The sequence below is a fragment of the Lathamus discolor genome, chromosome W (assembly GCF_037157495.1).
Source record: "Lathamus discolor isolate bLatDis1 chromosome W, bLatDis1.hap1, whole genome shotgun sequence".
NCBI lineage: Eukaryota > Metazoa > Chordata > Aves > Psittaciformes > Psittacidae > Lathamus > Lathamus discolor.
In genome coordinates, this window is record NC_088908.1 from 3,073,074 (window position 1) to 3,087,060 (window position 13,987).

At 46.7% G+C, this 13,987-nt stretch overlaps 1 long non-coding RNA gene across 1 annotated transcript; it reads right to left on the minus strand.

Moving 5' to 3' along the window:
- Positions 1-746: 746 nt before the first annotated feature.
- LOC136004392 (uncharacterized) lies at positions 747-5,851 on the minus strand. The gene is made up of 2 exons (XR_010608435.1): positions 5,240-5,851; positions 747-1,104 (listed from the first exon to the last, which is right to left on the minus strand). It is a non-coding gene; the product is annotated as an uncharacterized LOC136004392 (long non-coding RNA).
- Between the last annotated feature and the right edge of the window lie 8,136 nt (positions 5,852-13,987).

The following is a 13,987-nucleotide window of genomic DNA, read 5'->3' on the forward strand; positions in this document are numbered from 1 at the left end:
AACAAAAGTATTGTCTGTTGTAAACACCTATCATGCTTACTAAACAGAACAAGGCACAAACTACTGATAAGGGGAGGAGACAGAGGCCTGATTCTACTGATAAGCAACTACTGACAAGGAAATGCGAATGTCTGGGTCTATTGATAAGGGGGAGAAGCTGATGATTTATGGATGAGGTACCAACTAAACCCTAAAGCCATGCATGAAGATTAAAAGGTGAAAAGTTTAAGAAGAGGAAGACCCATTTACTTCATCTTGAGGACCCCTGCCTACAGGAGGAAGACTCATTTACTTCATCTTGAGACCCATGCCCATGACCAGAGGGGTCACTGCGCAGGCGCAAAGGACCTTCTAGCTCATTATAATACGAAGCGGGGACAGATACTAAATATGTATAGGCGAATCAGTAATCTAATGCATATGTATGCCTTAAGGGAATAAATGTAAAGGAAAAACGACCCTGGGGGTGCATGCTTTGGAGGAACGATCCCCATGCACCTCAGCGCTGAATAAAGCATACCTACTTTACAACTTTAATGAGTTGTGGAGTCAATCCGCGTATCAGTTTGTTAGCACCACAGACATAATAATCCTCCTATCCTACTTATCAGTTAGTTTAACTGTAGCCCATCCTGGACACCTGCCATTCCCAGATACTCCTTATCCCTGTGTCCTGTTCTTCTAGACTGTTTTTCTTAAAACTGTGTCAACTATTGTCGTGAAAGGAAGACTTGGATGACTCAATATGAGTTAACAGCAAGCTTCGTTTATTGGGCTTCTACCTTCGGTTAATGTAACAGTAAATATGCAAATACTAGGCACTTGATTGGTTCTGGCACAAATAAGGCATTGTGTAAGCTCTACATTCTTGCAGCTACACCGTGCACCCCCCCACCATCCTCCTTCTCATGCACTTATCGCTTAGTGTCCTTGGCTGTGATTGGTCATAGTATGTTGCTGTTTGCCGGTGTCCTTCATTTCCTCATTATCTGGCGTGAGAGGTTTGCACCATGTTCTACACAGATGTCTTGTTTCAGCTCGTTGACGGGAACGTGACCTTTTGACCTTTTTCAACAAGCCAATCCTCCACAATTCCCCCTTTTTCTTTATAAAGGAATAAGGACTGAGTCAGGAGTCGTTGTAAACAAGCAGAACAACATTGCAAAGCATAACAAAGTAACAAACCCCCTATAATTATGAGACCTATAACGGCGAAGCAGCTTGTAAAGCAAACGTATATGCAGCTCTATGAAGTGAACCTTGATTTTCAAATAACTCGAGTAATTCAAAATCTGTACTTCTAAAATCAGCTAAATATTTCTGAAGCGCTGTAAGTGGGTTACATAAAAGATAATTTGACAGACTATACAAAAAGTCTTTGTTTCAGCTAACTTTGGCGAATATGCCTTATAGACTGACAACCACCACAATACAATTCTACTGTAGGGTCACACTGATGACAAAAACTACAGAGTTATGGAAGCACTTGTTGTATCACCAATCTCAGTTGTACCACTATATGCCTGTGGCCATGGATCGGATCTAGGAGGGTGACCGTGCTCAACGAAAGCTCTGTGTTGATTAAGGAGTTAAGTTCTTCTATTAGTGGCTGTAGCGCTCGGCGCAAGCGATGCTCCTCCCGGGCCTGCGAGTCAGGGTCCATACACTAGCTCGGAGACGCCGTCACTGGAGCTTCTGCAACAGCCGGTCTTAGTCACTTGGATGGTACCCACAAGGGTCCTGCGGGAGCAGAAACACAGGCGTAACCACGTCCCAGATATATTACTCCTGCCGGTCCCTGCCACAAATCTGTATTAGGATCTCGATAGTACGCCTTAAAAGAAGGCTTTATCTTCTGCGCTTGTGTTTGTACAAAGTGCTTAATAACCGCTGGAGTTTGTTCATCACCAAAGATGCATGAATAATTTAACGTAATTTCACCCATATAATCAGCATCGATGACACCTGGAACAATGAATAGTCCTTTCAACGCAGATGATGATCTCCCCAGTAGCAAGGCTAGTCTCATAGATTCTTTTAACAATTCTGGACCTAGCTGGACTTGAGCCTCCTTAGTGGAGAACTGTCCAGTTCCCATCAGGTGTTGTAATTGCACCCCAATCAGGGGATCTCCCTGGCCTCGCTGAACTGCAACCGCCTCTTGACAGGTTTTCTGCCAATACATGTTCCATAACAACAACTGCGAAGGGGTGAGGATTAATTTCACAATACTTTTAATATAACAGCAAATCTGTTCCCCAAATATATGACAACATCTGCCTAGTGGGTTCAAACTGAATGCCTGTAGAAATAACAGTTTGCCTTAACTGAGATAGCAATTTCCAATTTAAAAGAGACATTTCAGCATTTAGTGCCTGACCTTGAGCGTTAATCTGGTACTTAACAGGAAAGGTGAGAATCTTTTCCTGCAACGCCTGAAAACGCATTTGTCTACCTGTGCTCTGCAACCCTACCTTTCTTTCTTCTCTCCCCCTTTTTTTTTTTTGTTCACTCTGCTTTGCACGGCTACAAACAGCAGCCTGCTCGGCAGCAGCTACAGCCGCCTGCCTGCTTCAGCAGCAGCCATAAATACCTGTCAGCAACCACACTTTTGCGCTAACCCTTTCTTGCCTAAAATGTTAAACCACTACCTGTTAAAAACTTTTACATGAACACGATAACAAAAAAAAAAATACATAGAACACCATCTGACCTCATTACACACACACATACGTATGCATATGGGATCCCACAAGCACATTTCACACAACTACAATATTTGAAACACAAAATCCAGACAATCATTACTCGCACTATAAAGTCCCACGTACAGAATGTGGCACAAGGACTCTGTGAAGACTATCAGGAAACCAGCTCCAACAAGCATCATCACAGTGTGAGGTGGCAGGCTCAGCCCTAGCAAGCGTCCCCGCAGAGGCTCTGCCTCCCCCACATCGCATGAGGCTTGGGCTTTTATACTGACCAAAATGCACACTCATTCTGACACAGGTGGCCAGCCTATGTCAGAAGAAGTGGCCAGCAATATCTATAAAGGTTTCCAAGCATCAATAGAATCATAGACATATTTGCCAACTTCTAGTACGAGTATCACAGACAGACTGCATCAAATGAGTTGTATATGGGACCCCAAGTCCACGGTCCGTCACAGTCCGCCACAGTCCTCCTGATACTCCTGATAAGGGCATACGAGAGACCTTCCCACCGCGCGTCTTGATCCAGCACATACATCACAGGGAAAGCACACAATACATCTGCATCCCCCACCCATCTCGCTTCTCCCTTTACAGCTGCCCATTTATCATGAGGATCCGGGGGATATAAATTAGGCTTCTTTTCCGGCTCCATGTCAAAAGAATCATGCAGGTCAGCATCAGAATTTACAGGCGTCAGAACATCAGGAGCAGCAACAGCAGCCTGATGAGCGTGCACAGGCTCCTTCTTGGGGTCAATAGGGCCCGGGTCAAAAAGACTGTCTTCATCTCTGTCCTCAGTCTTTACAGATGCGGCGGCAACTGGCAGAGGCTCAGGGGTGGCCAGGGGTTGGGGGAAGCAATGTGGGGGGCTACTTGTGTCATCACGCGGGTCCCCCTCGCGTCCTGTCCTCCGTTTCCCTGTAGTCTTCGGCAAGCGGCAGGGCAGTGCGCAGCAGATTGGCATTAAGGACACCAGACTGCTCCGGGGGGGCAGTTTCGCTGGAGGTGGCCCTGCTGGCCGCATCGGAAACAGCGGACTCTCAAGAGCTTTTGCTGGTACTGGTTGGCTGGGCAAGCAGAGAGGAGCGAGGGCCGCGAACACTTGGTTTTGGGATGTTTCTGCTTGTGCTTTCAATCCCTCTCTTAATTCTTTGATGGCATCCACTAACATAGCCTGATTACCGGTAGGGACTTGCGTGGCACGTTCTAATAACTCCTCAACACTCCAATTCCCTGGCAGTGTCACTACAAGATTTCGAACAACGCTGTTCCCGTTTTGCAAGACACACTGCTTTAAGGTAGCTCCTTGAATATATTCCGGCACCCCAGCTGATTTTATGACTGCGGCTACTCTGTCTACAAAGGAACCTAGTGACTCGTCCCGGCCCTGCCTCAGGGACATATAGGAGGGCAATCCACCAGGGGCCTTAATTCGATCTATGGCGCGCCGGGCCGTGGCCATTGTCTCCCTGATTTTATCAGGCCCTAAGAGGGCCTGCGCCTCTGTACGTAGAAAAGGACCCAACCCCATCAGCTCGGGGATAGTCAGCCCGTATAAAGGATTCCCGGGGTGGCGTTGTTCGGCCACTGATTCTTGGCAAAATGCTTGCCCGTGTGCGTTAAATAACAACTGCTGATGTGGGGTTAATATGAGGCAGGTGAGACTCTTGACATCATTGGGGAGTAACAGCCCCCCCCCCCCCCAGATATAATCCAACATTTGTTTAGCGGGCTCCCCCTGAATACCACATTCGCTCACTGTCGCTCGCAGCTGCGACAGCAATTTCCAATCTAACAGTGTGATACTAGCTGTAAGGCCACCCTGAGGCCCCTGCTGATAGGTCACCGGGAATGCCTGTAACATATCAGCAGCAGCCTCAAGATCCCCCACCTGGGCAGCCTGTGCTGCTATCTTTTTCCATTTACGTTCACGATCAATACCCATGCCCTTGTTGCGAATTTGCAGGTTTCCCTCCTCCTTCAGCTTACTCACGTCCCCAGATTCTGCGTCCCCGGAGGGCAGCTTTTCAGCCGGACCCGGGGAAGCAAGGACCGAGGAGGAGGGAAAGCCGGTGGGCGGTTTCTCAGCCGGTCCCGGGGAAGTAAGGACCGAGGAGGAGGGAGAGCCAGTGGGTGGTATATAAACCGTATTGATGAGGGGCGGCAAGGGCCACGGGTCTCCCGCCCCCCCCCCCAGGTGTTAGAGGAGACCGCGCTGAGCTGCTCAGAGACGGCTTTCGCCGCCTTCTGCTCGGCATGGTGCTGATCTAATGCGTTAGCAACTACCCGCCAGGTTTTTCCCAAATGCTTTGCCGTTTTATCACCGTCAAGGGTGGCTGCCCACAGCTTATCTCCTAGTTTCCGCCACTCGTCACTGTCAAAGATCGTATTCGGGTCGAGGAAACAACCTTTCGCTACTCCATAAGCTATCACTCCCGCTAATTCCTTCTTTAACTCTTTCTCCTTAATACCACGCTTTTCTAAAAAGCAATTTAATAAATTCAGGGCAGCTTGCCTCTCCATACCCCCTTTTAAGGTACTCGCGCTCCGTTGCCCTACGAGGCTTCGGCTGCTCCTCCTCCTTGGTGCAAAGCTGCCGATGCAGCCACTGCAAGTCCGGCGGCGCCCAGATCCCATCTATATGGTCGTCCTTTTACGCGATGCGCCGCTTTGACCCTCCGGGGCAAGATCAGAGCCAAGTGCCACTTTATCACGGCCGTGGTGTCGGTACCCTCCGCTCCGTGTTCGAATCATGTCGGGGTCACCATTTGTCGTGAAAGGAAGACTTGGATGACTCAATATGAGTTAACATCAAGCTTCGTTTATTGGGCTTCTACCTTCGGTTAATATAACAGTAAATATGCAAATACTAGGCACTTGATTGGTTCTGGCACAAATAAGGCATTGTGTAAGCTCTACATTCTTGCAGCTACACCGTGCACCCCCCCACCATCCTCCTTCTCATGCACTTATCGCTTAGTGTCCTTGGCTGTGATTGGTCATAGTATGTTGCTGTTTGCCGGTGTCCTTCATTTCCTCATTATCTGGCGTGAGAGGTTTGCACCATGTTCTACACAGATGTCTTGTTTCAGCTCGTTGACGGGAACGTGACCTTTTGACCTTTTTCAACAAGCCAATCCTCCACAAACGATAACAATTTATCTTGCACAAGAATGCTCAGTGTGTTCTCTAGATGCATTCTATTTTTTTCTATGTATCATGCACCTCAGTAATTTTCCATTGCTACTGTTACAAAGCCATCAAACTTAACATTACTTAAAACTGATTCTAAAGGTTTATATATTCCATTTTGTGATTTTGTCTCCCCCTTGTCTCAAATCCCACCTTTTTCTGTCCTTTTGCAAATTGTTTTGCAACATTTTATATATTACCATTACCATCAAAAGTCTTTTTGAAATAATTACCCATTTCTACTTGGTGCTTAATTTCATTCCTTTTCCAGTCTTTATAATTTATCATAGATCATTTACAACACCAGAGGGAACATCGTACCATACCACAAGTAATTAATATTAAAATAATTAACACCAATATACCTGCAACCAGTTACCTCAACCATGAGAGATCAGGTAACCATGAAGTTAACTTTTTACATATTTTTTTCAAAACCCCAGGAGGTGTCATCCATGGCCATTTCATGAAATATCTTAGTTTGTGTAGAGACGTGGCTAACAGAGAAAGGTCACGTTCCCATCAATGAGCTGAAATAGAACATTTGTTTAGAGAATGGTGCAGACTTACTAGCACCAGATAATGAGGAACTGAGGGACATCTGGAGGGAAGCGCCATGCTCTGGCCAATTACAGACAAGGACACTAACTAATAAACAAGATAAGCACATAAAAATAGAGGATATAAAAGTACACAGTTTAACCGCAAAAATAACGAGCTTACGCAATGCCTTACTTATGCCAGAACCAATCAAGCGCCTAGTATTTGCATATTCATGTATTACTGTTGCTATATTAACCGGAGGTAGAAGCCCAATAAACGAATCACGCTTATGGATCACAATGGTCATGTTTTGATTCCTTCCTGCTGCAACAATACTCCAAGTACAGCAGCTACAACAGAGGAGCAATTCATGCTAATATCAGTTGCCACTGTACGCAAGGGGAAAAGCAAAAAAGAGGCAAGAAAGATGAAGCAAAATGAAGAAACAATGTACTCACCACCTGGGACAACACCTGACCAGGGGTTATTAGCATGTGAATCAGAGGAAGAAGAGGAAGAAGAGACGACGTATTGACCCCGGACCTCAACCGAGCTACGGAATATGCAAAAAGATTTTACCCATCAACCAGGGGAGCACATCATCACCTGGTTGCTCTGATGATGGTGTTGGAAAAGAGCAGAATTTTGTATGATAAAATAATTGTATAAAATAGTAGAAATGATTATGTTTGAGAAATTTATAAATCAATAGTGAGATTTTATATATTAGAAAATGCTATAAATTTGTAGTTTTGTATCATGGCTGTTTTGTAACCAGTGTTGCAATGATACTCCATAACCATATATGGTGAAAGGCGTATGAGTGGATTTAGAAAAGTATGTACTGGAGACTATACCCAAGTAGAACCTATGCATAAGATAGCCAAAAGAGCATACCAGAAGCAGTCAAAGGAAGATAAGAAAATGCTAGCGTCCACACAAGGATTGGAATGTACTCAAGTAAGGGAAAGGTGAAGAGGACAACCTGAGCAAGACTTCTTACTTCATCTGAGGGAGACTCTTACTTCATCGGAACGACCACCAGGCGACCACCAGAGGGGGCTGCGCAAGCGCAGAAGAGGCTGATGTCGTAATGGACTGAAGTGGCAATCCTTAATGCATATGTATTAGTTAAATGTTGTAACCCATGTTGAATATGTATTAATTGTGAAACTTTTAGGATATAAATTTCGGACGCGATGTGACAAAGTTGGAACCAGATATGGGTGCGTACCCCTGGTTTCCCAGCGCTGCAATAAAGCACCTCATATAACCATTCCGGTGGTTATGTGTTTGTTCCTACGCTAACACTGGGACAGTGGGTCCAACGGTCACAAACAAGAAGGTAGGGAAGACAAGCAGCTGGGATCACTTGCTAGAGAAGGGGGAATTGACAAAGCAATTGCAAGAAGGAAAAAGCCCCTCAGTCTTTGGAAGCGGCTCTTGGCAGCTGTGAAAGAAAGGTTTTCGTACAAGGATGATGTTATGAGCCGTTCGGCCAAGTGGACTACTCTAGAGAAAGACATCCAGTCTCTGAGGGAATTAGCCATTGTAGAGATGATCTATCACATCAAGCCGAATAACAGAGATGTACCCATAGATCTGGATGAATTTGAATGTACACAACCCATGTGGCTGAAATTTACACAGAATGCACTGTCATCATATGCCCATTCATTGGCAACAGTAACCAGGAATGACATAGTGTCACTAACAGTGGGTGAAATGGTTCATAAACTCCGAGAGTTTGAAGACAACCTCACCCCATCCATCATTTCAGCTGTGGAAAAACTGTCCCAGGACTTCAAACAATTGAGAGACAATCTATCTGATCTATCCAGCTCCTCATGTGTACCAACACGTCTCAGCTATTAACAAAAGCCATCCTATTGCTCAAGAGAGAAGGTATACGCCACGGTCAACCCTATGGTTTTACCTGTGGGACCACAGAGAAGACATGAGGAACTCGGATGGAAAACCTACCTCAGCTCTGGAAGAACAGGAGCGTGAATTGAAGAGGAGAACAAAGGTCAAGGATCATCATCCCAGGAACGTTGCAACTTCAGTCTCTGTTGAGCAGGTTCCCAGATGGAGCGGAAGAGCTGATTTGACTTCAGCTCCTGTGATAAAGCCTAATCCCTGTCAACAAGTGGTAAGTGACCAATGTGTTGACTATTAGAGGGGTCCTGCCTCCAGCCAGGTGGAGGTAGGGGACAATTGGATTTACTGGACTGTGTGGATCAGATGGCCTGTCACATCAGTCCCACAGAAGTATAAGACTCGAGTAGATACCGGTGCACAGTGTACCCTGACGCCATCAAGCTGTCAAGGGGTGGAACCCATTTCTATTTCTGGAGTGACAGGAGGTTCCCAAGAGTTGACTGTACAGGAGGCTGAAATCAGCCTGACTGGGAGGAAGTGGCAAAAGCACCCCATTGTGACTGGCCCAGAAGCTCCATGCATCCTTGGCATAGACTTCCTCAGGAGAGGGTACTTCAAAGACCCAAAAGGGGAAATTAAGCAGCTGTCCACCTTGCCTGGTCTCTCAGAGGATCCTTCTGTTGTGGGGTTGCTGACAGTCGGTCTCCTTCTCGGGTGGTCAACCTGTGAAGAAGACATTCTTTTACCCTTCCAGCCCCCCTCTCAGACCATTTACAGCATCATTTGAGAATTTTGAAGTTCCTGAATGGCCTTTTAATATTGTTGAGACCTGTTTGCTGATTGTGATGGGGATCACACTGTTGGCACGCATACAGAGTGTGTTTTGCCCACAACCATTTCGTCTGATTTCAAGACTTAAGCAGAGTCAGGTTTGGGCCTTGTCTGGGGTTAAACGACGATATAGGAAGACCAAGAGATTTTCCCTGGGGCTGGACAGCCATGAGTGTCAGGGTGTGTGGGATAGTATGGGCAAGTATCTAGGTCAGTGGGCCCCTCCAGTGCTTTGGAATTTCACCACCGAACAAGTGCAAAATTTGAAAGAATTAGTAAAACGCTTAAATGAGGTGTGTGGTCAGTCTGGCCATACCAGAGACGGACAAATCGTGGCAATGTGCTGGGGCTTGGCCTATGCTTACAGGGCCTTGTTCAATACTATCCAGCACCTTCAAAAGGAAAAAAATGCCCCTGCATCTGAGGGCAAAGCAACAGTCAGTGCAGCTACTCCAGCTCCAAGCACAGCAGCTACACCACCCTCAGCGACAAGTACAGTCGCTACCAAAACTTTGGCTGCAACAGACAGGACGGCTACCCCAGCTCCAAGCACAGCAGCTACACCAACCCCAGCGACAAGTACAATTGCTACTCAAACCACAGTGATAATCACTGCAGCTAAACCAGAGGATCAAATTTATACCAATATCGGTTGCCCCTGTAAGCAAGAGAAAAAGCAAAAAGGAGGCAAGAAGGGTGAAGCAAGATGAAGAAACAATGTATTCACCACCTGGTCCAGTATTTGAGGAGAAGTCATCATCACATGAGGAAGAAGAAGAAGAGGTGACTTCTCAACCTCGGACCTCCACAGAGCTACGGAATATGCAAAAAGATTTTACCCGTCAACCAGGGGAGCAGATCATCACCTGGTTGCTCCGATGCTGGGACAATGGGGCCGATGGTCACGAACTAGAAGGTAGTGAAGCCAAGCAGCTGGGATCACTTGCTAGAGAAGGGGGAATTGACAAAGCAATTGCAAGAAGGAAAAAGTCCCTCAGTCTTTGGAGGTGGCTCTTGTCAGCTGTGAAAGAAAGGTTTCCATACAAGGATGATGTTATGAGTCGTTCGGCCAAGTGGACTACTCTAGAGAAAGGCATCCAGTCTCTGAGGGAATCAGCCATTGTAGAGATGATCTATCACATCAAGCCAAATAACAGAGATGTACCCATAGATCTGGATGAATTTGAATGTACACAACCCATGTGGCTGAAATTTACACAGAATGCACCGTCATCATATGCCCATTCATTGGCAACAGTAACCAGGAATGACATAGTGTCACTAACAGTGGGTGAAATGGTTCATAAACTCCGAGAGTTCGAAGACAACCTCACCCCTTCCATCATCTCAGCTGTGGAAAAACTGTCCCAGGATCTCAAACAATTGAGGGACGATCTATCTGATTTATCCAGCTCCTCATGTGTACCAACACACGTCTCAGCTATTAACAAAACCCGTCCTATTCTTCGAGAGAGAAGATACAGGAGGTATACGCCACGGGCCACCCTATGGTTTTATCTGTGGGATCATGGAGAAGACATGACGAAGTGGGATGGAAAACCTACTTCGGCTTTGGAGAAGTGGGTGAGTGAATTGAAGAGGGGAGCAAGGGCCAAGACTGATCGTCCCATGGGAGCTGCAGCTTCAGTCTCTGGTGAGCAGGAGCCCAGATGGAGTGGAAGAGCTGACTTTACTCCAGCTCCTGTGATAACAAAGAATAATCCCTTTCAATATGACTTAAGTGTTCAAAGTTGTGATGACTATTAGAGGGCCCAGCCAGGTAGAGGTAGGGGATAATCGGATTTACTGGACTGCGTGGATCAGATGGCCTGTCACATCAGTCCCACAGAAGTATAAGGCTTTAGCAGATACCGGTGCACAGTGTACCCTGACGCCATCAAGCTGTCAAGGGGTGGAACCCATTTCTACTTCTGGAGTGACAGGAGGTTCCCAAGAGTTGACTGTACAGGAGGCTGAAATCAGCCTGACTGGGAGGAAGTGGCAAAAGCACCCCATTGTGACTGGCCCAGAAGCTCCATGCATCCTTGGCATAGACTTCCTCAGGAGAGGGTACTTCAAAGACCCAAAAGGGGAAATTAAGCAGCTGTCTACCTTGCCTGGTCTCTCAGAGTATCCTTCTGTTGTGGGGTTGCTGACAGTCGAAGAACAAGTGCCAATCGCGACCACAACAGTGCACCGGCGGCAATATCGCACCAACCGAGACTCCCTGATTCCCATCCATAAGCTGATTCGTTGACTGGAGTGTCAGAGAGTGATCAGCAAGACCTGCTCACCCTTTAATAGCCCCATATGGCCAGTGCGAAAGTCTAACGGAGAGTGGAGAATAACAGTAGACTATCGTGGCCTGAATGAAGCCACCACCATTGAGTGCTGCCATACCGGACATGCTAGAACTTCAGTATGAATTAGAGTCAAAGGCAGCCAAGTGGTATGCCACGATTGATATTGCCAATGCATTTTTCTCAATTCCTTTGACAGCATAGTGCAGGCCACAGTTTGCTTTTACTTGGAGGGGTGTCCAGTTCACTTGGAACTGACTGCCCCAGGGGTGGAAACACAGCCCTACCAGCTGCCATGCATTGATCCAGACTGCACTGGAACAGGGGCAAGTTCCAGAACACCTGCAATACATTGATGACATTATTGTGTAGGGCAATACAGCTGAAGAAACCTTTGAGAAAGAAAGGAAAATAATCCAAATGCTGCTGAAAGCCGGTTTTGCCATAAAACTGAGTAAGGTCAAGGGACCTGTACAGGAGATTCAATTTCCTTGAATAAAGTGGCAAGATGGACATAAACAGATCCCCACGGATGTGATCAAAAAGATAACAGCAATGTCTCCAACAACTAATAAGAAAGAAACACAAGCTTTCTTGGGTGCTGTGGGGTTCTGGAGAATGCACATCCCAAATTACAGTTCGATTGTAAGCCCTCTCTATCATGTGACCCGGAAGAAGAATAATTTTAAATGGAGCCCTGAGCAACAACAAGACTTTGAGCAAATTAAAAGAGAGATAGTTCATGCAGTAGCCCTTGGACCAGTCCAGACCGGGCCAGAAGTAAAAAATGTACTGATCACCGCAGCTGGGGAAAATGGTCTTACCTGGAGCCTTTGGCAGAAAGCTCCAGGGGAGACACGAGGTCTACCCCTCGGCTTTTGGAGTCGGGGGCACAAAGGTGTGGGGGATTGGCTTGTCGAAAAAGGTCACGTTCCCATCAACGAGCTGAAACAAGACATCTGTGTAGAACATGGTGCAGACCTCTCACGCCAGATAATGAGGAACTGAAGGACACCGGCAAACAGCAACATACTATGACCAATCACAGCCAAGGACACTAAGCGATAAGTGTATGAGAAAGAGGATGGTGGGGGGGTGCACGGTGTAGCTGCAAAAATGTAGAGCTAACGCAATACCTTATTTGTGCCAGAACCAATCAAATGCCTAGTATTTGCATATTTACTGTTATATTAACCGAAGGTAGAAGCCCAATAAATAAAGCTTGCTGTTAACTCATATTGAGTCGTCCAAGTCTTCCTTTCACGACACAAAGGATCTGAGGACAGCTATACCCCAACTGAGAAAGAGATACTGGCAGCCTATGAAGGGGTTTGAGCTGCTTCGGAAGTGATTGGCACTGAAGCACAGCTCCTCCTGGCACACTGGTTGCCCATGCTGGGCTGGATGTTCAAAGGCAGAGTCTCCTCTACACATCATGCAACTGATGCTACATGGAGTAAATGGGCTGCACTAATTACACAACGAGCTCAAATAGGAAATCCCAGTCGTCCAGACATTCTAGAAGTCATCATGGACTGGCCAAAGGGCAAAGATTTTGGAATGTCACCAGAGGAGGAGGCGATGCGTGCTGAAGAGGCCCCACCATATAACAAACTGTCAGAAAATGAAAAACAGTATACCTTGTTTACTGATGGGTCCTGCCGTATTGTGGGAAAGCATTGGAGATGGAAGGCAGCTGTATGGAGTCCTCGACGACAAGTTGCAGAAACTGCTGAAGGAGAGGGCGAATCGAGTCATTTTGCAGAGGTGAAAGCCATCCAGCTGGCCCTGGACATTGTTGAACGAGAAAAGTGGCCAATACTTTATCTCTACACTGACTCATGGATGGTGGCAAATGCCCTATGGGGGTGGTTGCAGCAATGGAAGCAGAGCAACTGGCAATGCAGAGGTAAACCCGTCTGGGCTGCTGCACTGTGGCAAGATATCGCTGCCCGGGTGCAGAACCTGGTGGTGAAGGTACGCCATGTAGATGCACATGTACCCAAGAGTCGGGTCACTGAGGAACACCAGAACAACCAACAAGTGGATAAAGCTGCTAAGATTGAAGCGGCTCAGATGGACTTAGATTGGCAACATAAAGGTGAATTATTTTTGGCCCGGTGGGCCCATGACACTTCAGGCCATCAGGGCAGAGATGCAACATATAGATGGGCCCGTGACTAAGGGGTGGACTTAACAATGGACACGATTGCCCAGGTTATTCATGAGTGTGAAACGTGCTGCAATTAAACAAGCCAAACGGTTAAAGCCTCTTTGGTATGGAGGACAATGGCTGAAGTGAAAATATGGGAAGGCCTGGCAGATTGACTATATCACACTCCCACCAACCCACCAAGGCAAGCGCCATGTGCTTACTACATACGCCGTGCCCCACGCCACTGCCCGGAACACTATCCTAGGCCTTGAGAAACAGATTTTGTGGCAACATGGCACCCCAGAGAGAATTGAATCAGACAATGGGACTCACTTCCAGAGTAACCTTATAGACACTTGGGCCAAAGAGCA